This window comes from Rhinatrema bivittatum, chromosome 9 (assembly GCF_901001135.1).
Source record: "Rhinatrema bivittatum chromosome 9, aRhiBiv1.1, whole genome shotgun sequence".
Taxonomy (NCBI): domain Eukaryota; kingdom Metazoa; phylum Chordata; class Amphibia; order Gymnophiona; family Rhinatrematidae; genus Rhinatrema; species Rhinatrema bivittatum.
The window spans coordinates 59,918,359-59,943,226 of NC_042623.1; the positions used below are offsets into that span (position 1 = coordinate 59,918,359).

A 24,868-nucleotide genomic window follows, 5' to 3' on the forward strand; every position below is an offset into this window, starting at 1 on the left:
GCTATATCAACATGCATGCGTTCAGCAATCATCATATAAAACCTTAATTTTAGTAATCATTAAACTTCCAGGAAATATATTTGTTCATGTATATAAGTTCAGTAAGTGCTTTGGAATGCAAATGTAGTGATAGGACAGATCAGAGACAGCATGCCACTTTTTCGGTTTTGTTTTCATTCTTAACCCCAGGCTACTAATTACTGTGAATACTGCCAGAACTTTAAAACAAACAAAAAGGCTTGCTTGTTTTGAACTTGGCTTTGCTGACTTACCCCAAGAACAGAGTTTATGACAATTACAAAAATCTTAACAAGCATCTCTGCCATTTTATTCAGTAGCTAAAATATGCTTTTCTGCTTAAAATTGACAGCATTGATTCAATTCAGCATCAAAGAACTTTCTGGTTTTCCCTCCTATTTTTCTGGAAGTGGTGCTGTTTTCCTTAACCACTTCCGCTGGGAACTATTTTAGTTTTTCTTATGATTCTCATGGTCCAGCCTGACATCAAACACTGCGAATCTCTGACCATGTTCAGGGTTCTTTCCTGTTACCTTGTTTATTTTTTCATTTTTTTTAATATAGCACAGTACAACAAATTGCATACAGATACAATGGATATTCGTTTTGTTCTGTCCACCAGCTGTGTGGCCCAATCCTCCAAAGTGCAAATTTTGCAGCTTTCTTGCTGCCTCCTTAGTAATAGGAAATGCATTACATAAATTGTAACTCTCCTGTCCGTCCCCCCCCCCCTTCTTCTTAGTTACCTTAGAAAGAAATATAGGAGAAAAGAGTCAAAGCTACAAATGGGTTGCGGCCTTTGCGATGTCATAAGTCTGTTGCCTTACTCTCACCAGCCAAACAATGGAGAGAGAGATCAAGCCCCTCCCCCAGCTCACCCTACACGGATCAAGCAATGACATGCTATCCCACTCTTGCTAGCCACAAGGCCCCTTCCTTCCATGCCCTGCAACGTTCTCCTTTGGGGCCTTTCTCCTGTTCTAAGGGAGTTAATATATTAAACAGTCAAATGGCAAGGCTTAACACTAGTTTTTGCAATAGCCAATATATGTTTTTTTGTAGTTTAGGAATTTTGATTGAATATAAGGAGTTTGGTAGATGATTTGAATACATGCGCTGTACACTGATACTGTCTGAAGCCCATTGTGGGCAGGAGACAATGGATTAGAAAATTTAGCATCTCATCGTCCTCATACCACTCTCCTGTGAATTTCAAATATTTAGACATTTATTTTTTTTAGTGTCAATAGTATGCTATGTGAGATTGTATGTGAACACACTATTTGCACCTCATTTTTTGTTTTTTTTGTCTTAATAATGCTTAAAACAAAACAGTACATCCATAAGGAGGTTACCTGCATGGAGTGGGAGTCACTACTCAAAGCAACTTACTGGGCAGAGTGGATGGACCATTTTGGTCTTTATCTGCCATCATATATTATGTTATATTTATCAGTTAACTACATAATCATTTAATATTTTACATCCCTACTTCATACATGACATAATATTGCTCTTTTTTACCCTTTGTTAATTTTGGTTAATCACCCACAGTAATTTACTAGAATTAAAAACACTTTAGTACATCTACCCCATTATATAGGTGTCTTGTTTAAAATTTTGGGACCACTGTTAACCCTAAAATTAGGAACTTCTGAACCTAGTCTTAAAAATCAGGGATGGATGCCCTAGGGGAGGACATGAATGAATCATGCTGGAAAGTGTGAGCAAAGGTAGCCTGGGCAGGCCGGAAGATGAGGGGGGAAGCAAGAAAGAGACAGATGGGCTAGTGGGGGGTGGAGATTTGACAGTAATGACATTTAACTGCAAATATTTTGCAAATTTTGTATTGGGCAGGCAAGAACTGCTATTTCTTTTTTGTTATTATTAGAAAAAACAAGCAAAAATAGTATGGGCACATCAAGTCTAATTGCATCGCTGTCCTTCATGTTCAAAATGATTGAATCTGCTGATTTGCGTCAACTTGACTTCCTTAAAAAAAAAAAAAATAATAATACTTAACCAATTTCAGTTTGGCTTTAGAAGGCTTTGACAACAGTCTAAGTTATGTGATGGTGGGTTTGGATGTCTCAGCAGCATTTGATATTAATCATGCCATTTTATGTGATTGGCTGAAGGATTGTGGTATGGTCCTTGACTGGTTTTCTTCCTGTTTCTAATCTACGCCCGATTTTCTAACATGCGCACGCAGCCGTGCGCATGTTAGAAAATCCGGGGTCTGTGCGGGCAAGGGGGGTGCACATTTGTGCACCTTGTGCGCGCCGAGCCCTAGGGGAGCCCCGATGGCTTTCCCCGTTTTCGGTGCGGACTCGGAGGGAACTTTCCTTTCGCCCCCCCCTCCCCCACACACACACACCTTCCCCTATCTAACCTGTCCCCCAGCCCTACCTAAATCCCCCTTTACCTTTATTATTTAAGTTGTGCCTGTCTCTGGGCAGGCGTAAGTTGCACGCGCCGGCCAAGTGCTGGCGCGCGATTCCCCGGCCTAGCAGGCCTTCGGAGGCGTCTGGCCATGCCCCACCCCACCCGGGACCGCCCACACCCTGCCCCTTTTTTCAAGCCCCGGGACATACGTATGTCTCGGGGCTTGCACGTGTCACCGAGCCTATGCAAAATAGGCTCAGCGCGTGCAGGAGCGGGTTTGTAACCCTTTGAAAATCCGCCCCAAAGAGTCTACTTGCCATCCAAACACTCTTGGCATTAAAAAAGGTGTCCCGTAGGGCTTGGCATTATCAGACATTCTTTTTAATAATATCAGTACATGGTTCCATTGTGCAAACTTCTAGCTGGGCTCTCTCTTCAGGATACCATCTTTATGCTGATGATATTCAGTTTTTCATCCCTGTGTCTGCAACCTGGTCTGATACATTTGAAATGATTTCTATTTGTTTATCTCCTGTGCGTCTCTGATATGCAGTATGTTAGCAATAAATTTGAAAAAAATTGAGGTCATGTTATTGCAAAGAAGTGACAAGTTGACTGTACCTCTTTCATTTCTGTTTCAAAATCAGCTGATCCCAATTGTTACCCATGTTAAGAGTTCAGGTGTTATGCTAGATTCTAATTTAAACATGCTCTCCCAACTCAAAACAACTGTGAATACATTACATTAGTAAATACAATACATTACATTAGTACATTAAATACAATACAATACATTACATTAGTAAAACCATTGCGTTCTATACACAGAGCAACTGAGTTTTGATTTGTACTACAAGCAATGGTACTTCCAACTTTGGACTATTGTAATGGTTTGCTCCTGGGTTTACCCAAGAATGCTTTACGAATCCTCCAGGTACTTCAGAACTCTACTGCTAGACTTATTCTGGCTTGACTAGAAAGGCTCATATTTCTGCTGTTCTTTGCGAGCTTCACTGGCTACCAGTTCTTGAACGCATTCTATTTAAGGTGGCTTTACTCATTCACAAAATGCAATAGATTAACTCACTACCATGGATCAAGGTAATTCTGATATGAGTTATGCAAACTGAAATCTATTTTGGATGTTTCAAAATTATTCAGCAAGCTTTATTCAAAATCCTTTTTTTCTTGAAAAGTTTAATACCTATCACTTAAAACATGAAATTGTAGCAATAGCATGAATAAGATACATGATAAAATGTCATGTTTCTAAAGCTTTGACATGAATTATGAGCTCCAAAATATTACACCTCAATGAAAGTCATTTTTCAAAAAACGTTTTATATGTGAAATGCAATTCAGAATATATAACTCATGCCAAAATGATCTTAGAAGAAAAAAATGAGTTCATTTTTTCACATATTTCCTTAAATTTCCTATATTGCCTTGTGGTGGCATTAAACTCAGTTCCCCCCAGGTTCCTGTGATCCTGTGGCAGATTAGCCTGTTACCACAATTTACAACCTGCTACACAATCAACAAACCTGCAGCTCCCCTACCTCTTAATTCAATCATCTGAAGAAAACAACAGGGTGCCTGCCTTCAGCCTCAGCTTCCTACTCCAGCTTCTCCCCTTGGAATGGGAAGCTGGGACTTGAGCAGAAAAGAAAAGAGGCACTCTGCTCCCTAATTCAGCCCTACTCCCCTGACAGGAACAGGAGGTAAGGTTAGAATGGGCCTAGAAAACAGTCAACGTTTGATCCCTTAAAAATCTCTTAAATCAAACTAAAGATGATTTTGATATAATTTCTGGATGGGGAGATTAAATTCTTCTAAAGGGACGCCTTTATATAAAGGATCTTGCACCTGCATATATGACTGACCAGTCACCAGTTGCAAAGACTTGTTTTAGAAATCTGAAACTGTTGGTGGCCCACAGCAAGCATTACTTTCAGTTCATAGAAACCTTGATGGCTAGCACTACTGTTCACAAGTTTCAAACTTTAACTAATTCATGTGGAAGCAGCGTGAGCTTGTCTCGCGCTGCGAGGATAACTGGAGACAAGGGAACGGGAGATTGGCTGTGGGGGGAGGGAAAATAAGGGCAGAGAGGTCAGCCAATAGGAGAGGAGATATTTAAAATAAGCACGGGGATTGGTGGATGAAGTTATGGAGAGTTGCTGGGGGACCGTTTGGCGGTCAGTGGGTGAGGAACGGCTGAGGCAGAAAGTGAAGATTGAAGGGGACTCCGGTAAGGGAGTAGTGCAAGGATTAGTTAATTTCATTTGATGCTAATTGTGGTGGGCTGCTTGCCTGGCACTATATAATTCAGTATCGGCAGGGTACTGGTGGCTATTTATTGTATACAAAAAATTAAATAAATAAGTAAAAATAATAATATAGATACATATATTATAGTAAGAATAACAAATATATATCCTTTGAATTATAATTACGCCAGCCAGCCCTGCCGGCGCTGGGCATGCCTAAAAAAGTTAGGGAGCGCTCTCGCTCCTCGGCCGGCCTTGTTAAGCCAGCGATGGCCTCGCCTCGCCGTTCCCCTCCCGCTGCTGCCTCCGCCTCGCCTCACCTACCGAAGCGCTTTTCCGTGCCGGGGTCCGTCTCCTCTGTTCTCCTCCCGCAGGCTCCCCCACCCCGTGATGTCCCGGCTCAGCCCCTGGGTCCGTCTCACTCGGACCGCATTCAAGTAGACTCGGGCGAGAGCGGCCCCGAGTCGGCTGACGTGGGGGCTCCGCCCCCTCTTTCCCCCTCAGGCAGCTCCGGCGATCAGCAGTCAGACGTCGCTGAGGTCTCCCTCAACGCGTTTGCGCTTGAGTTTAGCTTCCTCCCTGAGAGTGCGCCCTCCCCCCCCGAGGGCCCCCCTTTTATCCAGCTCCCCCGGTCATGTGCGCGCGGCCCCCACCCAGCGGGGGGCCCGGAGCATTAGTAAAATTAAGCCGGTACTTCCAGCGGTTAGCGCCGCGCCGGCCTGCGGTGAGAGCATTCAGTTGGCCAGCTTCCCTAGCCGCAGGGGGACCCGGATTTCCCGTGCGCCTGCCCGCGGGAGGGTTATGTTTGGTGCGCTTGCTGCTTCTGGCCTCCCCGGGGTTTTTAAGAAATTCCATACTTTTTCCCCGGAAGTGAGGGGGGCCTCTGGTTCTTTTGAGACGACTTTTCCCACAGGCACTAGGGGAACTAGGGCCAAGCGACCCAGGCCGGCCAAGGTTGCCTCCAGTGGCGCCCCATCGCGTGCTGTAGCGGGGGGGGGCCAGTTCGGGGGGGCATAAAGGAGGTATATATGGAAGTACAGCGGCGGCAGGCGGGGACAGCAAGTGAGGGAAGTGGTTGGGGGGAGGGGCATGGTTTTGGAGGCTGGCCTATCCGACAGGGCATTGATACGGGGTCAGCTGTCGCAGGTCCTAGCACATGACAGGTGTCAGCTTCATATTATCAAGGTAGCAGGAGTAAGAGAGATTATTTTAGCGGGGGCTCGCATACAGGCGGTAAGTATACAGGTAGTGGGGGTGGGATTTTGTATGATAGCAGAGGCAGGGCGATTTCTTTTCTTGCAGATGGGGATGAGGATGATGATGGTCCAGGTACGTCAGCGCAAGATGCTTGGAGAGAGAGAAATTTCATGAGCGAGTTAATTCAGCAGGAGAGCGGCGGAAGGGAAGAAGGAGGACGGAAGGTTGCTGTGGATCAGGGGATCAAAGTGTCGATTGGCCCAGGTGAGAAAGTGATGGAGAGGCAGGGTGGCAAAAAGAAAGTAGGGAAGAGGAAGAGGGATACATCTTCTAGTTCTTCATCTAGTGGATCGGATTCATCGGAGGATTCATCCGAGTCAGGCCCTAGATATAAATCTGCGGTAGGGGACGGTCCATTACATGAGGCGGGACATTCAGCTAGTGCTACCTTAGCAGAGTTGTGGGAAGGAGTGCCAAGGAAGATCCGTAGAAAAATACGTAAGAGGAAGTACGTGAATATTTTCAGCTTATTGGAGGGAAGGAGAAGGATTAAGAAGGGCAAGAAGAAGGATAAGAAGAAGCATAATAAGTCAGGGAAGGTTAAGGTAGCTAAGAATATTGTTAATTGGGTTAGGGGATTTCTAAGGTTAGCTAGTGTGGTCGGGCACTACGATTCCTCCCAATACGGGGTTTTATTGTCCTATGCGGATAGCATACTGGGTGCATTTCGGGATTACGAAGGTTGGGCTTGGCTCAACTATGATGAGAAATTCCGAGACAAGATGGAGGGGAATAAAGCGATGTCTTGGGGAGGGCAGGACATTAATTTGTGGTTAACTCAAATGACATATAAAGGATTTAGCGGGGTGAAAGGGACGGGAGGGGGGAGTAGCGGTTCAGGAGTGGGTGTGGGGCAGGGTAGCAATGGTGGGGCGGGATATTCCTTTCGGACGGGAGGGCAAGCTAAGGTCATACAGGGTGGAAAGTCTAGAGGGGGAGGAAACAATACCTGTTGGCGATTCAATAAAGCGGTTTGTCTGTTTCCAGACTGCAAATTCAGACATGCCTGCGCGATATGTGGAGGAGCACACGCAGCCCTCAAATGCGTGCAAGGAGTTAGTGGAAACCAAGGTAGAGGGGGAAAGTCACAGTGAGTGGTTTAGGTTAGCAGAGTCGCCAGTGTCTCTCGGGGCAATGAGTTATTGGTTAGAACGTTATCCTATGAGAGCTGCAGCCAAATTTTTATTTGAAGGGTTTAAGGAGGGTTTTGTCATCCCTTATGAGGGACCAAAGGGTAGTGTGAAAGGACGAAATGCACATTCAGCCAGGGATTATGCAGATATCGCAAGGGAAAAAATAGGGGCTGAAGTTCGATTAGGCAGGGTAGCAGGGCCATTCGGGTTTCAACCGTTTGGAAACATGCATTTGTCCCCAGTTGCCGTTATTCCTAAAAAGGAGGCGAGCAAGTTCCGTTTTATTCTCAACCTGTCGCACTCGAGAGGCAGGTCGGTGAACGACTACATTCCCCGAGAATTCTGTTCAGTTCGTTATGCTTCATTTGATGAGGCAGTTAGTCTAGTGCAGTCAGCAGGGTGGGGGGCATTGTTAGCGAAAGCAGATATTGAATCTGCTTTTCGGTTATTGCCCATCCATCCGAATTGTTTCCCTTTGTTAGATTTCTCTTTCGAAGGAGGGTTTTATTTTGACAAGTGTTTGCCGATGGGCTGTGCGGTGTCGTGCACCTTTTTTGAGACGTTTAGCACATTTTTGCATTGGGATGTTGAGCAAAAGACGGGAGGCAGAGGGGTTTTACATTATTTGGATGATTTTTTGTTTGTAGGGCCTGCTAGGTCAGATTTATGTCAAAGGCAATTAGATGGATTTTTGCAGGTGGCAGCCGAATTTGGAGTATCGGTGGCAGGTCAGAAGACGGAAGGCCCGGCACCCTGCTTAGTATTCTTGGGTATAGAACTCGATTCGGTGACAATGGAGGCGCGTCTACCAGAAGACAAGGTCGGTTGGTTGAAAGAATTGGTGAGGGCAGTGAGAAGAGCTGTGAAAATGACATTGAGGCAGATGCAGTCCCTCATAGGGGCCCTGAACTTTGCGTGTAGGGTGATCCCAATGGGGCGGGCTTTCATTCGAAGGTTGTCTAGTACGACGGTGGGAGTTCGGGCAGGGCATCACTTCATTAGAGTGACATATAGAGTAAAAGAAGAGCTGGGACTGTGGGAGGCATTTTTGGAGTCTTTTAATGGAGTGTGCGTCATGCAAACAGCAGAAGTATCAAATAGAGAGTTGGAATTATATACGGATGCGGCAGGGGGGATTCGTTTCGGAGCGTATTTGCAAGGAAGGTGGTGCGCCGAACGGTGGCCAGAAGAGTGGGAAGCGGAAGGATTAACTAAGAATATTAACTTTTTGGAACTATTCCCAATAGTGGTGGCGTTGTGTTTATGGGGGAGACAGTTAGAGAATAAGAAAGTATTGTTTTGGTGCGACAACTTGGGGGTAGTGCAGGTTATTAACAAACTATCCGCTAAATGTGCACGAGTGTCCGAGTTGTTGAGGGAATTGGTTTTTAGGTGTTTGGAGTTGAATGTAACCATTAGAGCGAGACATGTGCCAGGGGAATTGAATGTAATAGCTGATGCACTTTCTTGTTTCAAGTGGCAGGAATTTCGAGACTTGGCGCCGGAAGCGAATTTGGAAGGAGAGCGGTTTCCGAAGCATCTGTGGCAGCTGGGTTGGGCGAAGCATGGTCGCTGATTAAAATCGTTGGCTCCATCCACTTGGAACTCTTACATTAGAGGTTACAAAGTGGTAGTTCAGTATTTGGAGGGTGAAGGTTGGACGGGGGGTGATACAAATGTCGACGGTATAGTGCGCTTCATTTTGTGGGCAAAGGGTACGGGATATTCGTTAACCGCGGTGCGTTCTTATTTGGCGGGGTTTTCCTTCTTCCAGAAACTGAAGGGATGGGGGTCTTCGGTATCGAGTTTTGTAGTTAAACAAATTCTAGGAGGATGGAGAAGGGATAATGGTTTATTACAGGATAGGAGGTTACCGATACGGTATGAGGACCTGCGGAGGATAGTAAGTTGTTTGCAGAGGGTATGCTGGTCCGAGTATGAAGCGGTTTTGTTTCAGACTGCGTTTGTGCTGGCATTTTTCAGGGCAATGAGGGTGAGAGAGCTTGTTGCTTCTTCTAGAATAAATACTGAGAGTTCAGGTTTGAAAGCTGAAAACATACAGGTTTGCAGCAGCGTGGTGACGATTTGTATACATCGCTCCAAGACTGATCAGCAGGGTAAAGGACATTTTGTTACTTTAGTGCCCGCGGTGGACCCGGAGGTGTGTCCAGTATTTATTTATTTATTTATTTAACAGTTTTTTATACCGACCTTCATAATAAATTTACCATATCAGATCGGTTTACAATTTAACAAAGGGAAAAAACTAGAGTAACAGATTCACGTAAACGAAAGATAACAATAAGTAGTAATAAGTCAAAGTTACAATCAACAAGGGGGAGAGAACTTGGAAGCTTGTAACAAGCTGGAAAGAAGATAGGCCGGTAAAAAATTTTACCATAGAGTGTACAAGTTAAAAACTTAAGGACGGTGCTTTAACCTGAATGTCTCAGAGTCCATTTATTTTTTCTTTGAGAAACGGAGTGCCAGACCGGGTAGGAATGAAGGCCAACTAGTGATTGTCTGGTGGTTCAGGGAAGGCTTGTTGAAAGAGCCAGGTTTTAAGACTTTTTCTGAAAGATAAAAGGCATGGCTCCAGTCTGAGGTTTGATGGGATACTGTTCCAGATCGATGGGCCTGCTATCGAAAAGGCTCTGTCTTTGGTTATAGCGAGGCGTGTGGCTTTAGTAGGGGGAACATTAAGAGTGCCTTTGTAAATGTCTCTAGTTGGTCTGATAGAAGAGTAGAGTTTGAAAGGTATTTCCAGGTCAAGTTGAAGTTGATGATGGATGGTTTTATGGATTAAGGTAATCGATTTGTATAGAATTCTGTAATTTACTGGTAACCAGTGTAGTTTCCTGAGAATTGGTGATATGTGATCGTAGCGGCTGGTACTGGTTAACAATCTTGCTGCCACATTTTGAATCATCTGCAGAGGTTTAGTAGAGGATTTGGGAAGTCTTAGTAGAAGTGCGCTGCAGTAGTCTATTTTGGCGAACAGTAGCGCTTGGAGGACTGTCCTGAAGTCGTGGAAGAATAAGAGAGGTTTAAGTCGTTTTAGAACCTGTAATCTGTAAAAGCAGTCTTTCGTTGTAGTATTGACCATTTTCCTTAGGTTTAGTCGGTTATCTAGAATCACCCCAAGATCTCTAACCTGCTTACATGTGATGTGAGAGTTGAGTGGTGTAGGTTGGTGGATATTGTTGTCATTTGAGGAGATGAGGAGAAGCTCTGTCTTAGAAGCGTTAAGGACCAAGTTTAAACTGTTGAGTAGATTGGTGATGGAAAGTAGGCAGTTATTCCAATGGGTGAGCGCTTTTGAGATTGATTCTGTTATGGGGATTAGAATCTGTACGTCGTCTGCGTACAGATAATGAATTAGGTTGAGATCTGTTAACATTTGGCAGAGGGGGAGGAGGTATATGTTGAAGAGGGTTGGGGATAAAGAAGATCCTTGTGGTACGCCAAGATTAGATTTTGTTAGGGGTGACTCTTTATTATTGATTTTGACTTTGTAAGTCCTATTGCTGAGGAAGGACTTGAACCAATTGTACGCAGATCCAGAGATGCCGATATCTGCTAGGCGATCCAACAGGATGGTGTGATTGACGGTGTCGAAAGCCGCCGAAATATCTAACAAGACTAGTAAGAAGGAGTGTCCTTTATCTAACCCCATAATAATATGGTCTGTTAGTGAGATGAGGAGGGTTTCAGTGTTGCGTGATTTACGGAAACCATATTGCGAAGGGTATAAGATCTTGTGGTCTTCCAGGTAGTCAGAAAGCTGTGTGTTTACCAGTTTCTCCGTTAGTTTAGTGACGAAAGGGAGGTTAGAGATGGGTCTGAAATTTGCTGGTACATTTGGGTCCAAATTGTGTTTCTTGAGGAGGGGCTTGAGTGAAGCGGTTTTTAAGATGTCTGGGTAGCTTCCTTGGGATAGGAGGCTGTTTATTATGCTGGTCAGAGGTCCTGAGATCAAGTTTGGGATGAGAAGCAGGAATCTCGATGGGATATTGTCAGCTGGATGGCTAGCAGGTTTCAGTTTTTTTAGAAGGGATTCAATCTCTTTGGTGGAGATTGATTCGAAACAGTCAAATCTGGGTCTATTTAGAGAATTGGATTTCTCACCTGACTTGATGGGAGTTGTATTAGTAGGAAGGAGGGCGAGGGAATTTAAGATCTTCTGTTGGAAGTAGGAAGCGAGTTCGATAGCTTTTGAGAGAGCTTGTTCATCTGGAATAGGTGGTGAGGTTGATTTAGTGATTTGTGATACGTAAGCGAAAAGGGCCTGAGCATCATATTGAAAATGGTGTATTTTGTTTGCATAGTATTCCTTCTTTTTCTGTAGAATGGTGGTCCTGTAGTGATTTAAGAGTCCCTTGTATGATGAGAGGGTTGTTTTGTTTGGGGTTTTGCGCCATCTATTTTCTTTCTGGCGTAAGTCCTGTTTCATTTGTTTCAGTTCTGAGCAGAACCAAGGTTGGTTTCCCTTTTTTGTTGGGTTGATTGATTTGGAGATTATTGGACACCATTTGTTTGCGACTGTTTCTGTAATCTTTTGCCAAGAGGATAGAGCTGAGTCAGGATTAGCTAGGTCTAGGTTGGAGAGTTCTTTGGATAGCTGAATGTGCTGAATGTGCAACATTTTGCGGAACGGAGACCTAAGCTAAGAGGTTTATTTTTGTTGCATAGGGATGGGTCGCCATTGACGGTGTTTCAGTTTGTGCAAGTTTTGAAGAAAGCTGTACGATTATTGGGTTGGGATACAAATCGCTTTACTTCACATTCTTTTCGGATTGGGGCCGCGACTTCGGCAGCGGAGAGCGGTCTGTCGAGTGGAGAGATACAATATATAGGACGTTGGAAGTCCAAGGCATTTACGTCTTATGTGAGGCGATAAAAAAAAAAAAAAAAGATTCTTTGCAAAAAGGATGGGAGGAGATAGGTAGCGGTTCCTGTTTAGGGGAGTTTGAGTTGGGGAACAGATATTAATTGTTGTTTGTTTTTACAGAAAGACGAAAGTTGCAGGGGGAACGAGAATGTGTCTGGGTTGTGGGCCATTCGTTCATACACTGGGCTGCAATTAGAGCGGAGAGAAGGCCGTATGGATCGAATCTGGAGTTGGACAAACAGAATTGGACCATCAGATGGCTGAGTCATCGTGGAATGAAATGGGACGGACTGTTACCTTTCTTGCAGACATGCGTTTTGCAATACGATCTCCCAGCAGTTTTGCTGATTCACTTGGGTGGGAACGATGTGGGAGATGGCTCTTGTAAGGAGTTATTGGTTAAAATCAAGAAGGATTTTAGCAGACTGCTGAACGTGATACCAGTCACTCGGTTGGGGTGGTCCGATATCATAATAAGGTTAAAATTTCTGGGATGGCCGATATGGTATAAAGGGGTGAAAAAGTTAAATAAGCAAATAGGAAAGTGGTTGGTGAAACAAGGAGGGTTTTGGGTGCAACGTGAGTGGGCTTGGGAGGTCATTCCAGGATACTTCAGATCAGATGGAATACATTTATCTGATGTGGGTATTGACTTGTTCAATAACACAATTCAGGAAGGTTTGGAACGAGTAATCGTTCAGGTTAAGGGCCGCAGTGGGGGGGAACAATGACAACGGAGTTGTTATTGTTCTATGGCGGGAAACCCGAGCCCAGAAATGTTATTGCATTTGATTGTACTGGTAAAATCGGAAAAGAGGGGGGATCTCGTGCAGCGCGGGGGGGCTGTTGCACAAGATGGACAATGAGCAAGAGGGGGGCTGATGCTCAGAGGTTAAGGCACCTGGAGCTCTACCATTAGAAGAGGTGGGGAGCATCAATAGGTGACCAGAAGAAAAGGGGGGAATTGTTGTATTGTATCAAAGGTTTGAGGGCTCGGGTCTTTATAATAAACTGCGGCCTTTTTATTACCAAAACAAGATGTCCGTGTATTCTATGGGGAAGACAAAAGCAACGAAGTGGGAGGAAGAAACCTGTTAGTGATTCTTGCATCTCCCAGTTAGTGGAAGCAGTGTGAGCTTGTCTCGCGCTGCAAGGATAACTAGAGACAAGGGAACGGGAGATTGGCTGTGGGGGGGAGGGAAAAGAAGGGCAGAGAGGTGAGGGATAGGTCAGCCAATAGGAGAGGAGATATTTAAAATAAGCACGGGGATTGGTGGATGAAGTTATGGAGAGTTGCTGGGGGACCGTTTGGCGGTCAGTGGGTGAGGAACGGCTGAGGCAGAAAGTGAAGATTGCCCGCCCTCCCGCCCTACGAATGTTGAGGTTATATGTTTACAAGTTGTGTGTATTTGTCGCAGAGGGGGAAACCCGAGCCCAGAAATGTTATTGCATTTGATTGTACTAGTAAAATCGGAAAAGAGGGGGGATCTCGTGCAGCGCGGGGGGGCTGTTGCACAAGATGGACAATGAGCAAGAGGGGGGCTGATGCTCAGAGGTTAAGGCACCTGGAGCTCTACCACTGGAAGAGGTGGGGAGCATCAATAGGTGACCAGAAGAAAAGGGGGGAATTGTTGTATTGTATCAAAGGTTTGAGGGCTCGGGTCTTTATAATAAACTGCGGCCTTTTTATTACCCAAACAAGATGTCCGTGTATTCTATGGGGAAGACAAAAGCAACGAAGTGGGAGGAAGAAAAGGGGGAGTGAGACGCGGGGGGGGGGGGGGTGGATGAAATCTGTTAGTGATTCTTGCATCTCCCAGTTACCCCTTTTTTGTGTCTGTTACCATGTGTCCAATATATGTGCATGTTTTTCTGTGTAATTAACAGTATATTAAACTGTTGATGCTGAGCAGGGTTTTCATCCTATATAATTTCATATACTCACTTCGCTCAGCACAAAAGGGCTTGCTGGCTATATCTTCGATTCATATATCATCAAAAGGACATGAGTATATATACTTATTCATCAAATATTATGTGAAACATATATTTCAAACACTTAACTACATGAATAATATTTTTTTATATAAACATATATTTCAAACACTTAACTACATGAATAATATTTTTTTATATAGTACATGAATTTTTTATTCTCAAGCATACATTGTTTCCACAATCTAGGCACATACAAAATTTAAATATAGCATCAATAATTTCAAGAACAATATTATTAAAACATATGTATAATTTTTCTTAACATATGTGGATACCCAAACTACCCAATTTCTCACATAATATAACAATAAGTACCCCAAATTTAAAATATACTAACATTCATTCACACATTCACCCTATTACCTAAAATTCCCCACAATATTGCACTTATCCCAAAACCATAAATTACAACCTGATGTAACAAACACAAGTTCAGCACACAGGGATACTGAGATACTGTTTTTACATGCAAGATATTTTCAATATCAACTTTTTAATTATCACCCCGCACTAAGCGGGAAATATTATTATTGTTGTTTTTTAGAATTAATGTGAAGCCGGTTGAAGATATTGTTCATATATATGAGATGATTGAATAGTCATGGGAAGGTTGATTGTAAGTAATTATGTTAAATAGTTAATGGGCTTGTTTATACTTTAATATTTGTTATTAATAGCATCTATATTATAGGTTGGTGTGGATACCATTACAACTGTTGGAAGATTCGGTACTACGGGATACTAAGTTCCCCTTATGAGGGTTGCAAGATATATGAATAATAGTGTGAAGGACAACCCCTGAAGAAGCTAATGTGCGAAACAAGGTCCTTGTCGGGGATTACCTATTTGATGTATAAGTGAATGTATGATAATTTAAAGAAAGCATTACTACTAACACCACCTTACCATCAACACCATTTTTTTTAGTGTCACCAGACATAACTTACGTTATACAAGGAGAATTTTCACAGATGTTTCAAATAAAATCATTAAGCACTAATCTCCAACATGGCTACACCATGGTATAAACTCCGTCAACCAGGATCTTTCTCCAACGGCATGTATTATTGTCCTAAACACAAAACCAGAATTACCATCAAAGAAACAAATTTTTTGCAACGGCATATAGCTTTATCCTAAGCCCAACACCATATCCCAAAATTCAACTAATATATATCCCCTGTTATCCACAGACTTAAAGCAATTGAGGAACGGAAAACCCGTCCCACCTATATAAAAAAAATATAATTCAGAAAGCGAAACAACTCACTATTTCCTATTGCAACCATGGTTCGACTTCTCCTCACATCGCCATCACTCAACATATCTTCATACCGCCGAGGTTCAACGTCTCCTCAACCGGTATAGGACGCCGGATATCCACTATTTAAATACCCCACTCTAAAATTAGAGCTGTCAATCAATCTAACAAAAAAACACACTCATACCCAATCAAATTTCCAGTCTTCGATTCAACAGGCACACCTTATTGAATTAAGAGAGACTTTTTGGTCACTGGCCCTACATTATGGAACTCATTACCTTTGGCTTTACAAATGACCGAATGTACGCAGATTTTTAAAAAGATGCTGAAAACACATTTATGTCTACTTCAAAGATTTGATGAGAGAAGTAACGGTGGTGGGGCCACTTGGCAACAGTGATCATAACATGATCAAATTTAAACTAATAACTGGAAGGGGGACAATAAGTAAATCTGCAGCTCCAACACTAAATTTTAAAAAGGGAAACTTTGATAAAATGAGGAAAATAGTTAGAAAAAAATGAAAGGTGCAGCTGCAAAGGTTAAAAGTGTTCAACAGGCTTGGACATCGTTTAAAAATACAATCCTAGAGGCGCAGTCCATATGTATTCCACGCATTAAGAAAGGTGGAAGGAAGGCAAAACGATTACCATCATGGTTAAAAGGTGAGGTGAAAGAGGCTATTTTAGCCAAAAAAACATCCTTCAAAAATTGGAAGAAGGATCCATCTGAAGAAAATTGCATAAAACATAAGCATTGTCAAGGTAAATGTAAAACATTGATAAGACAGGCGAAGAGAGAATTTGAAATGAAGTTGGCCATAGAGGTAAAAACTCATAATAAAAACTTTTTTAAATATATCCAAAGCAAGAAACCTGTGAGGGAGTCGGTTGGACCATTAGATGACAGAGGGGTTAAAGGGGCTCTTAGGGAAGATAAGGCAATTGCAAAAAGACTAAATTAATTCTTTGCCTCCGTGTTTACTAATGAGGATGTTGGGGAGATACCAGTTCTGGAGATGGTTTTCAGGGGTGATGAGTCAGACGAACTGAACAAAATCACTGTGAACCTGGAAGATGAGGTAGGCCAGATTGACAAACTAAAGAGTAGCAAATCACCTGGACCGGATGCTATGCATCCTAGGGTTCCGAAGGAACTAAACAATTAAATTTCTGATCTATTAGTTAAAATGTGTAACCTATCATTAAAATCATCCATTGTACCTGAAGACTGGAGGGTGGCCAATGTAACCCCAATATTTAAAAAAGGCTCCAAGGGCGATCCGGGTAACTATAGACCAGTGAGCCTGACTTCAGTGCCGGGAAAAATAGTGGAAACTATTCTCAAGATCAAAATCGTAGAGCATATAGAAAGACATGGTTTAATGGAACACAGTCAATATGGATTTACCCAAGGGAAGTCTTGCCTAACAAATCTGCTTCATTTTTTTGAAGGGGTTAATAAACATGTGGATAAAGATGAACCGGTAGATGTGTATTTGGATTTTCATAAGGCGTTCGACAAAGTCCCTCATGAGAGGCTTCTACAAAAACTAAAAAGTCATGGGATAAGAGGCGATGTTCTTTCGTGGATTACAAACTGGTTAAAAGACAGGAAACAGAGAGAAGGATTAAATGGTCAATTTTCTCAGTGGAAAAGGGTAAATAGTGGAGTACCTCAGGGATCTGTACTTGGACTGGTGCTTTTCAATATATATATATAAATGATCTGGAAAGGAATACGACGAGTGAGGTTATCAAATTTGCGGATGATACAAAATTATTCAGAGTAGTTAAATCACAAGCAGACTGTGATACATTACAGGAGGACCTTGCAAGACTGGAAGATTGGACATCCAAATGGCAGATGAAATTTAATGTGGACAAGTGCAAGGTGTTGCATATAGGGAAAAATAACCCTTGCTGTAGTTACACGATGTTAGGTTCCATATTAGGAGCTACCACCCAGGAAAAAGATCTAGGCATCATAGTGGATAATACTTTAAAATCGTCGGCTCAGTGTGCTGCAGCAGTCAAAAAAGCAAATAGAATGTTAAGAATTATTAGGAAGGGAATGGTTAATAGAACGGAAAATGTCATAATGCCTCTGTATCGCTCCATGGTGAGACCGCACCTGGAATACTGTGTACAATTCTGGTCGCTGCATCTCAAAAAAGATATAGTTGCGATGGAGAAGGTACAGAGAAGGGCAACCAAAATGATAAAGGGGATGGAACAGCTCCCCTATGAGGATAGGCTGAAGAGATTAGGGCTGTTCAGCTTGGAGAAGAGATGGCTGAGGGGGAATATGATAGAGGTCTTTAAGATCATGAGAGGTCTTGAACGAGTAGATGTGACTTGATTATTTTCACTTTTGAATAATAGAAGGACTAGGGGGCATTCCATGAAGTTAGCAAGTAGCACATTTAAGACTAATCAGAGAAAATTCTTTTTCACTCAACGCACAATAAAGCTCTGGAATTTGTTGCCAGAGGATGTGGTTAGTGCAGTTAGTGTAGCTGGGTTCAAAAAAGGTTTGGATAAGTTCTTGGAGGAGAAGGCCATTAACCTTTTAGATCCCGCTCATTGAAGGACTTATTTCCTGATGCCCCTTTTTACATATCTTAGTTAACTAGACCCAAATATGGTATAAAACAATTTTCAAGGAAATCGGACTATGGGTTTTTGAGAAAAACGCATGTCCACTAGTGGAACGTTGGGATCTTCAGGAGTCAAAAAGTACTTTTTCAAAAATTCTTTATTTTAGGTAATTCTTGTAACATTTCTTTATTTTAGGTAATTCTTGTAACATACTGCAATACTACAGCTGATATCATACATAAGAATGAAAATTAGTCAAAAAAATCAAGCATGATAATCTGGAAAACATTTTTCATGTAAACGTTTACCACAAAATTTACACCACTTTTTAGTATTTTTGGAGCAGACAGCACATCGGCCTTGGGAAGTTGTGGACAAGAAGTGAGGCTGTGATGCCTTTACATCAGCACTTATGGATGCTGTAGGACCTCCTTTCCAGATGCGGTAGCTTGAAAGGCCACATTTCATTGCTACGGTAGATACTTCACGTAGGAAGTCCAAGTGGCTCATTGCTTCTTTTCCAAGCAGATGGCAGTGAATTTTCCAAGCTGCCACAACAGCCATGTTCAAGCCATTTGAAAATAAATTCCACCACCACTTTTTGGAGCGAAGTGTTGGGCGGTAAGCTGATAAAATCCGGTCAAGTAGATCAACACCACCCATGCCTTGATTGTAAGCACCAATTATTTTTGGTTGCTTTATTAGAACTTTTTTCTTTTCTTTGAGAGAATAGCGGCTGGCTTTTTGAAGTGGAAATGGCTTCATCCAGTTGGACATGACTGTGACCACACTGCTGTCATTCCAGCGGACACAGATGATGTCTCCATCACCACGATAATCAAATTCCCCACGATCTTTCTTGCGCAGTTCTTTAGGTGCCATTAGGGGACATTTCCCAGTTCTGTTTTCTCTGACAGTGCCAATTGCTCGAAATCCCTTTTCTTTCAGTTCCACCATCAAGTTGTGTGATGTGAAGAAATTATCAAAGAAAAGGCAATGATTTCTTGGCTCTTGAATGACTGAAATCAAATCCGAAATTACTCTTGTACCAAGTGGAACTTTTTCAGTTTTATCAGTGCCTGATTCTTCTGGCTGATATTTGGCACTTGTATAAATCTGCATTGAAAATGGAAAACCATCTGGACTGCACATCATCCATATTTTGTATCCAAATCGAATTGGTTTTCCTCGAATGAACATTTTGCAGCTATGATGACCATAATATGGTACCATTGATTCATCAATGCTCAGGCTTTCACTAAAAACACCTCCAATCTTCAAAAACTGAGCAGATAAATGGGTATAAAATGGCTCAACTTTTGCAGCTTTTCCAGGTGGTAGTTGCAAATTGTCAACAATATGAAAATAGATTTTCAGGTCCTCAAAGCGTTTTCTTGACATGGTTTTTGGCACAATTTGGTTGCTCAAATCTTCTGCAGTTGACCAGTAATGCTTTTCTTTTGGAACATGGTGATAGCCACTGTGCAAGAGTATTCCGAAGAAACGAGTGATTTCGTCAGCATTTGTGTCAATGCTTGCCAATTTCTGCCTGGCATATATATTTGTCATGTATGCTAATTCTTCTAAATAATCTTCACCCATAATTTCTATGAAAAGTTCAAATGGTGTGTTTTGAAGAAGATCTGGACGAATATCAGCCAACTTTGTTGGGGCATGCTCTTCCATTGTGGTCGTGAAATCATCTGTCTTGATCCATCTTGGCTTTGGCTTCTCTGAGTTTCGTTTTCTTTTGGTATCTCCTGATTCTTGACAATAGGTTGATAGCAATTTGTCATCCTCATCCACTTCCTCATCGTGTGACTCAACTGCAACTTCCACTTCACCACACACATCTGCTGGTACTTCTGGTGCTAGGTCTTCGTCATTGATATCTTCGATATCTGAGTCTTCTAAATTATCTGATGGTGGTAAAATCACAATATCAGCTTCTGTAGCTTCAGAATCGCCCAAAACTTGTTCAACTGCTTCTTCAACAGTCAAGTACTTCTGAGTTTTCATTGTATTCCAAATTAGGAAATGAACAGGACCGTCGCGGAGCTAGTCTCGCTCGCGCGGCCCGAAAAGAGGACGGCGTCTCGGAGCTAGTCTTGCGCGGCCCGAGAAGAGGACGGCGTCTCGGAGCTAGTCTCGCTCGTGCGGAGCTAGTCTCGCGGGGCCCGAGAAGAGGACGGCGTCTCGGAGCTAGTCTCGCTCGTGCGGAGCTAGTCTCGCGGGGCCCGAGAAGAGGACGGCGTCTCGGAGCTAGTCTCGCTCGTGCGGAGCTAGTCTCGCGGGGCCCGAGAAGAAGACGCTGTCGCGGAGCTAGTCTCCCGCGGCCCGAGAAGAGGACCTTGCTCAGTCCTTGCATCCTGAGATGGAGGCCCAGGAGACAGTAAGATTCCTCATATGGTGTATGGGAGTGATAAGCCTGTGTGTATGTATGTTTGAGAGAGAGAGAGAGCATGGGAGTGAAGCCTGTGTATGTGCTTGAGAGACAGCATGAGAATGAGAAGTCTGTGTGTATGTTTATGCATGAGAGAGAGCATGGGATTATATGTAATTTACCATTTTTTAAAATATTTGTGAACCGTTTTTTTGCATTTTATTCATTTTTCAAAAATGTGTATATTTTGAACCACAAAGATCCCAACGTTCCACATGTGGAACATGCAAACATAAATTGGTGCTGATCAATTTGTATCTTACCTACAAAAGAAAGATTTATGCCAACATGATCAGAAAACCCTTGGGAACTTGAATATATCACACAAGTCCTTTATTGACACTCAGTATCATACCAAAAGGAGAAAAGGTCAAACTATGTCAAAACTTCAGTTTTTGACCTACTTTGCATATTCATATCTTTAAGAGTATTCATCTAGGAACATCACATTTTTGGATTTAGACTGTTCAAGTTCTATACTCTCAAGCTAAATGGTTGAAAATTTGATTTTCTTTAGGTTTGGAGTAATTAAAATCATTTAAAAAAATGTTCCACTTGTGGAACGTTGGGATCTAAAAGGTTAATGGCTATTAATCAATTTTACTTAGGGAATAGCCACTGCTATTAATTGCATCAGTAGCATGGGATCTTCTTAGTGTTTGGGTAATTGCCAGGTTCTTGTGGCCTGGTTTTGGCCTCTGTTGGAAACAGGATGCTGGGCTTGATGGACCCTTGGTCTGACCCAGCATGGCAATTTCTTATGATCTTATGTTCTTATGTACTGATATTCGATGTATATAGATGGTTTGATTTCATGGTATATGACAACTATCTTGTCAGTTATTTGATGGTTAAGAGATTAGGGCTTCCCAAATTTGTCATGGGGACACCACAATCAGTTGAGTTTTCAGAATATCCACAGTGAATATGCATGAGATTGATTTGCATCTCATCGACTCAGTATATTCAAACTTATCTCATACATATTCATTGTGGATATCCTGAAAACCCGACTAGCTGTGAAGACCCCAGGACAAGTTTGGAAAGCCCTGATTTGATGGGACAGTATCATGTCTGTTAGCATGATTGCTGTTTTATTTAATGTTTTTATCTTCTTTGTAATTAAGCATTATATGTCACCTAGGGTTGTGAAGAAACAGCATATAAATCTCTGAAATAGATGAATAAGAAAAATAATAAATAAAACAAATTTTGGATTAAATTTGAGGTGGGAGGACCCAACCAATTGTATGGATGGAAGCAAGGCGCAGCCCGAAATGTTTGCTCATTCCTGGCTTGGAGCATCAAAATTAAAATGGTATACATGCAAGCGGTATAAAAACAAATCAGTGGTGTCCCTAAAATTTCAGGAACACCAAACCTGAAAAAAAGTCCTTTCCATTTATTAAACTACATATACTATAATATAAATAAATAAATAAAACTACTATAACAATTTTGAATGTGACTAGAATGCAATAAAATGTCTTCTCATTTTTGCAGCTTAAGGCGTTCAATGTCATTTTTCTTTATTAGTGACTTTTACAAGAGAAAACTGGATTAGTTACAGAGATAGCAATTTCACAAGTCTGTGATTATCATCTAGAACTCTGAACTTACTGCAGAAATGATTACTAAATTAAAGATGCAGCAGAAGTGTTCTCAATGTTTCTATAATCCTGTATAACATTCTCATTTGTAAAAACATTGGATGTCAGCTAAGCTACATTTCTAATTCTGTGCTAATTTGAGGGGAGAAACCCCTTATTTTGATAACTGGTAGCAGTATGTTACAGCCAAAGTTCAGATATGTTGTTTAATGGGTTAAGCTTTGGGTTATATATTCCTGTCCATCCTGGATTGAAGACCTTTATTACTTTCTGGAATTATTTTTTTTTATCAGTTGTGCAACCACTGAATCATTCTGATATGTGGAATATAATGAAATGCCACTGCCTTAATAATGATCAGAACATAACTAATTTCATCCTCCCTGGTTTTTTTTTTTTTTACTCTTTATAATTCCCCTACCCCAGATGCAAAGGAACATTTCACCAGCCTTGGGGGCTACAGGCAAGTCTCCTTGGAGACTTAACTCACAATGCCTCCTTTGATTAGCAGGGGTCAATACTTGAGAGGCAGTCATCCCTTCCCCTTCTCCCTAGATAAGTGCATCACCTAGCCATGCTGGCCATAATAAATAGGAAATTCAAACTCATCTCCTGCATTACAATACCCTAAACTAATTTTATTCAGAAAAATACACTATAAAAAAAGAACCTAAACCTATAGATAAAATTAATATTTGCATTTGATAAATTCTGTGAAATGTGAATACTCACAATTGGTTTTCTTTGAAACCTCTAAATGCATTTCAGAATCTCGGATTTCCTCTTCTGCAATAGGAATCTTAAAGAAAATCAAATATTGTATGAGATTAAATTTAAAGCCTACTCCCCCAATTCATTTGTTTTCTAATTCAGGGATGTCATGAAAGAATATGACTAGTTTTCTTTCATTAGTGATTTATTCAAAAAACAACTTACCACTTGAGCAGATCCAAAAATGTTTAAGTCATAAATAGATGAACCTGACTGGCTGATTTAAGCTTTATTTATTAGGCTAAGGAGGTACAGACATAGGTATGCAAGTACCATATTTAGGGTTTCGAATTTTATTTTATAACATTTTTAATAAAACTTTATGAACATCTTGAGAAGGAAGTACACGTTATGAAGAAAAGCAGCAAAATTACAGCAAAAAAATAAAAATTTTTAAAAACAGTAACTCATTCGAGTCCCCCAATATAAGAACATAAGAATATGCCATACTGGATCAGACCAAGGGTCCATCAAGCCCAGCATCCTGTTTCCAACAGTGGCCAATCCAGGCCATAAGAATCTGGCAAGTACCCAAAAACTAAGTCTATTCCATGTTACCGTTGCTAATAATAGCGGTGGTTATTATGTAAGTCAACTTAATTAATAGCAGGTAATGGACTTCTCGTCCAAGAACTTATCCAATCCTTTTTTAAACACAGCTATACTAACTGCACTAACCACATCCTCTGGCAACAAATTCCAGAGTTTAATTGTGCATTGAGTGAAAAAGAACTTTCTCCAATTAGTTTTAAATGTGCCACATGCTAACTTCATGGAGTGCCACCTAGTCTTTCTATTATCTGAAAGAATATAAAACCGATTCACATCTACCCGTTCTAGACCTCTCATGATTTTAAACACCTCTATCATATCCCCCCTCAGCGGTCTCTTCTCCAAGCTGAAAAGTCCTAACCTCTTTAGTCTTTCCTCATAGGGGAGCTGTTCCATTCCCTTTATCATTTTGGTAGCCCTTCACTGTACCTTCTCCATCGCAATTATATGTTTTTTTGAGATGCGGCAACCAGAATTGTACACAGTATTCAAGGTGCGGTCTCACCATGGAGCGATACAGAGGCATTATGACATTTTCCATTTTATTCACCATTCCCTTTCTAATAGTTCCCAACATTCTGTTTGCTTTTTTGACTGCCGCAGCACACTGAACCGACGATTTCAATGTGTTATCCACTATGACGCCTAGATCTCTTTCTTGGGTTGTAGCACCTAATATGGAACCCAACATTGTGTAACGATAGCATGGGTTATTTTTCCCTATATTCATCACCTTGCACTTGTCCACATTAAATTTCATCTGCCATTTAGATGCCCAATTTTCCAGCCTCACAAGGTCTTCCTACAATTTATCACAATCTGCTTGTGATTTAACTACTCTGAACAATTTTGTATCTGCAAATTTGATTACCTCACTCGTCGTATTTCTTTCCAGGTCATTTATAGATATATTGAAAAGTAAGGGTTCCAGTACAGATCCCTAAGGCACTCCACTGCCCACTCCCTTCCACTGAGAAAATTGTCCATTTAATTCTACTCTCTGTTTCCTGTCTTTTAGCCAGTTTGTAATCCAAGAAAGGACATCGCCACCTATCCCATGACTTTTTCCTTTGCCTAGAAGCCTCTCATGAGGAACTTTGTCAAATGCCTTCTGAAAATCCAAGTATACTATATCTACCGGTTCACCTTTATCCACCTGTTTATTAACTCCTTCAAAAAAGTGAAGCAGATTTGTGAGGCAAGACTTCCCTTGGGTAAAGCCATGCTGACTTTGTTCCATTAAACCATGTCTTTCTATATGTTCTGTGATTTTGATGTTTAGAACACTTTCTATTATTTTTCCTGGCACTGATGTCAGGCTAACCGGTCTGTAATTTCCCAGATCTCCCTTGGAGCTGTTTTTAAATATGGGGGTTACATTAGCTATCCTCCAATCTTCAGGTACAATGGATAATTTTAATGATAGGTTACAAATTTTTACTAATAGGTCTGAAATTTCATTTTTTAGTTCCTTAAGAACTCTGGGGTGTATACCATCTGGTCCAGGTGATTTACTACTCTTCAGTTTATCAATCAATCAAGTAGGCACTTGGACTACTTTTCTTATTATTGGAACCTCACTGTTGGGATGCCCTAATTCTAATGCATCATTAGTATCCTTTGAAGATACCTCTCTCCGAACCATGCGCTGCTGAGCGACTGTCGGCTTTCCCCTT

At 41.7% G+C, this 24,868-nt stretch overlaps 1 long non-coding RNA gene across 1 annotated transcript in view; it reads right to left on the reverse strand.

The window, feature by feature from the left end:
* LOC115099479 overlaps positions 1-22,670 on the reverse strand; it is a 60,599-nt gene extending 37,929 nt beyond the window's left edge. The window contains exon 1 of the long non-coding RNA XR_003858789.1: positions 22,602-22,670. This is a non-coding gene — a long non-coding RNA (uncharacterized LOC115099479). The remainder of the gene's footprint in view (positions 1-22,601) is intronic.
* Between the last annotated feature and the right edge of the window lie 2,198 nt (positions 22,671-24,868).